Below are 5,000 nucleotides of genomic sequence, written 5' to 3' on the forward strand. Positions count from 1 at the left end.
TACACCTACCCACACGTATGTATTATATATATATGTTCACATATTCGTGCAGATAAATCACAAAACTGGTAAGTACATACATGTATAAATATACATATCCACTTATGCTACTTACGTTTACATTATGTATGCATGTACACATATACATGTGCAAATATAGACATCCACTTATTCTACATACATATACATTATGTGACATGTACACATATGCATGTACAAATGTACACTTCCAGTTATGCACATATGCTCATATACAGTCAAACACGGATACACATAAACAGATATGCGCTGACCATGATGAGTAACAATAGGCGGTCCACGAAGATGGGCGTCACACACACACACACACACACACACACACACACACACACACACACACACACACACACACACACACACACACACACACACACACACACACACACACACACACACACACGCACACACACACATACGCACACACACACATACGCACACACACACACATACACACACACATACATACGCAAGCACACACGCACACACACACACACACACACACATACATACGCAAGCACACACGCACATACACACACACGCATACATACACACACACGCACGCACACACACGATCATGCACACACGCACACACACACTTACATAAGAACACACACACACACACACACACACACACACATACATACGCAAACACACACACACACACACACACACACACACACACACACATACATACGCACACACACACACACACACACACACACACACACATACATACACACACGCACGCACACACACACACACACATACACACACACACACACACACACACACATACATACATACGCACACACACACACACACACACACACACACACATACATACACACACGCACGCACACACACACACACACACACACACACACACACACACACACACACACACACACACACACACACAAACATACGCACACACACACACACACACACACACACATACATACACACACGCACGCACACACACACACACACACACACACACACATACATACGCACACACACACACACACACACACACACACACACACACACACACACACACACACACACACACACACACATACATACACACACGCACGCACACACACACACACACACACATACATACACACACGCACACACACACACACACATACATACACACACACACACACACACACACACACACACACACACACACACACACACACACACACACATACACGAACGCACGTGCAGACACATTTGTGTGATCATAAGCACATAACCATGCATGCGTGCGCGCGTGCGTGCGTTTACGTCTGTGTGTATTATATGAAATCACTTTGTTACCTGGCAATACTTCTCGCTTCCTTCCCTGGGCGATCTCATGACACTCGACAAAACGACATGACTCTGCGCGTCTGTGGTAATGAATAGATTCAGCGCAAGTTGATCTGCAAGATGTCACTGAATATGAGAGCCGTGGGTACCGTAAGGCACGATTTTCTTTCCACTCCTGGTATCTTGTATCGAGGGAGGGAAGGAGGAAAGGAAAGAAAACAGATATACTTTAAAGAAGGTAGGACAATGTAGGCTACAATTATACGTCAATCAGAGAAAATAAACCAGCAATTAGCTGTTAAGGAGACATAAAAAGTATGACACGTGCATTTAGATAACAACGCCATCTGACAACGTACATCGAAGACCTTAATTTCGAGCAAACGGGTGTTTGAAAAAAAAAAATCATGAAATTACGTAACTAGGTTGATCATGCAAAGGTTTTTAAACTGAGTATGAAAAAACAAATGGTTGACGACAACTGTTACTGGCCGAAGTCCCTAAAGATCCACAGTTCCACAAGAACAAGAACAAGAGAATGGAGTGGACTGCAGGAGACCGCAAGTCCTGCACTAGGCATTTCCATGTCCTTAGCATTTGACATTTGTGTCCATAATTGATCTAATCTTCTCTTGAAATAGTCAATTGTTTCAGATCTCACTACATAGTTACTAATTCTGGGTTGTATCTCTTCTTCTCGACCAACACTTCCTAGTGAGCCTCAACACATTTATTCATTTACCTATATATCTAGTTATTTGTCTGTTTGTTTGTTTACTTGTTTGTTATACTCCTTTACCCATTGTTCTACTTATCCACTTGTTTGCACAGGTGCCAAGATGGGAGGGAGGGAGGAGGGTGGAGGGGAGCGGCATATATAGGAAATGGAATGGGTGGGAGTGGCTTCTATGCCCTTTTTCTTTTTGGCTACCCCCCCCCCGTATAAGGGGGAAAAAGCCTTTGGTATATGTATGTATGCATTTATTATTATTATGATTTTTTCGCATCCGACCTAGATATGGACCAAAAGGTCTCCTGTCGGCATGCTCCGCCTTTGTAATCCTTTGTAATCCTGTATTGGTCAATGCACTTGTACTGAGTCATTACAATGGAAGGGGCGTTTGTGTCATTTGACATTTGGAAATAAACTCATCTGCTGGGATTTGAACCCTTGCCTAGGCGGCTTGCGTCTTATAAGACAAAGACCTTACCAATCACGCGTGATAGCGTGATTGGTAAGGTCTTTGTCTTATAAGACGCAAGCCGCCTAGGCAAGGGTTCGAATCCCAGCAGATGAGTTTATTTCCAAATGGAAGGGGCACTGTCACAGCTGATCATAATCGTCTGACGTACCTTCGGGTGGGAAAAAAATAATAGGATAGACGCACGACCCGATAAAGCGTTGAGGATGTCGTTCATATTGGGAATGCTAAAGAAAACGAGGTACGAGTTCGGTCATTCATCGAAGAAAGGTGTTCGCCTCTAGTCGTAAACTCTCCAGATTATGGCAACTCTGTTTTGTTGTTCAAAATATGGCCGAGACTTTAGGTCTCCGTCATTGGCGGTGATAAGGAAATTTGACTGAGAGTGGTAGATCGATCAACTTGAGAAAGGGAGAAAAGATAAACATGAGAATGAATCAACTTGGAGACGCGAGCATGGACTTCACAGCCTTTCCGCTATTAACGGGGTGGTAGGAGGAAGATTGGAAAAGTTAGGTGGCTACCAGAATGAAGAACGGTATCATCCATCACGTAAGGGATCACTGGCATCTTCAATGTCTAAGAAATGACACAAAAATTAATAAAATGTCCTAGTGACAAAAAAAAACACCTGGTGCTGAAGGAATTAGAACATTGTGTAAAAAAAGGGCGGTCTTGTGTCTCTATATAGAGGATATAGGGAAACTTTAACCTCATCAACCAAACTCGTTTGAAATACCTGGAATTCACTAAAGCCCATCAAATGCGACCTTTTCATAGCCCGTAATGATATTTGGTTTAGACCCCCGCCACTGTAAAAACAACGGGAAATCATTTGAATCTCTCGCATGTTCATCAAACTTCCGGTGAGTTCATTACATGCCGTGTGAGAGGGGGCGGGGGAAACGGGGGGGGTGGAAGTGGAAGGGGAGGGAGGAAAAGGAGGAGAAAGGGAGAGGGAGGAAGGAAGGAAAGTGAGAGTAAAGGGTGGGAAGGGAAGGGAAGGGAAGGGAAAGGTGAGAACAAATATTTTCAGGATCAATTCACACACACAAAGCAATGGTGACCCATTTTCAAATGCTGTTGTCTTTCCTTTCTGTCACTTTGGAAAGGAAAATGACGAGAAGGAAAGCGAAGGAAAGGGAAAGGTGGAGGATGATTTTCTTTTTCTGGATTAATGCCACAAAGCTGTGGTGATCCATTTTCAATTTCTTTTGTTCTTCCTTTCTGCCACTTTCCTTCATGATCTACTTTACCTCTCCTAAGGTACATCCTCAGAGGCCCTACTGTGGATGTGCCTTGTTCCATTGATTCTGATACAGGCAGCAGACGGATAATTGTTCATTCACGAGGAGATGAAATGTGAGGGAAACTAGGGCTGAAAAAACTCGGCATCGCTGGACTGCGAGCCGCCACTGCAACTCTGATAGACAAGGAGTTGAATATGTGTGTGTGTGTATGTATGTGTGTGTGTGTGTGTGTGTGTGTGTGTGTGTGTGTGTGTGTGTGTGTGTGTGTGTGTGTGTGTGTGTGTGTGTGTCTGTGTGTGTGTGTGTGTCTGTGTCTGTGTCTGTGTGTGTGTGTGTGTGTGTGTGTGTGTGTGTGTGTGTGTGTGTGTGTGTGTGTGTGTGTGTGTGTGTGTGTGTGTGTGTGTGTGTGTGTGTGTGTAAGGTCACAGCATTACCCGTAGATCCATATATGAGCTCTGAATTCTCGTTCGGGAAGGTGATAGTTGTCGATCACGCGTACAAGACGTGATCCAAGACCTTGGTTAATTACCAACATAAATCTGTCCTTCGCTAGAGATCTGCTTTTTCTACTTTTTGGTTCTTCTTTTCAATGGGCCTCCATGAAACTCTCTACTCTAGCAAGAGCATACAAGCCTGAAATTCCCCTGAGAGCAATTACCTCAGCAGTAGGCAGCTTATCACATTGACTCAACAAACACCTCGTGAAGCTCCTATCGTCCATTCTAGATTCGATGAATGACGCACTTTAATGTAATTCTGTGAACCTTCCAAACACCTACAGGTGCGCTCCGGGAAAAAGAAATTAGCCAGCTTCGACGTAGTATCATTATTCACTAACGTAACCGTGAGGGACACGATGACTGTGGTTGAGAGGGTAATAACTTCCATCAGCCACAGTGACTTTCTGGTCAGGTAGGTAGGGTATGTAAACTTAGTGTCTTTAGGAGCGAATCTTGGAGCATTTATGTTCGAGTTGTGCACTGATGGCGTAATTGGAAGCATGCTGTATTCTCATTCGATCTCTGAAACACGGAGCGTTCAAAACATTTCCACGCCACTTCAGAAGAGGGTTAAAGTAACGAGCTTACATTAGGAGGATCTGCTGGAAATTGGAAGGGAGCCGGGGACTCGAACCTTCAACCATGCGAATGCGAAACCAGCACGCGTTAGAAGGCGGCGCCAGCGCACA

Source organism: Oratosquilla oratoria, chromosome 11, assembly GCF_046742065.1.
Source record: "Oratosquilla oratoria isolate Oo_2021 chromosome 11, ASM4674206v1, whole genome shotgun sequence".
Classification (NCBI taxonomy): domain Eukaryota; kingdom Metazoa; phylum Arthropoda; class Malacostraca; order Stomatopoda; family Squillidae; genus Oratosquilla; species Oratosquilla oratoria.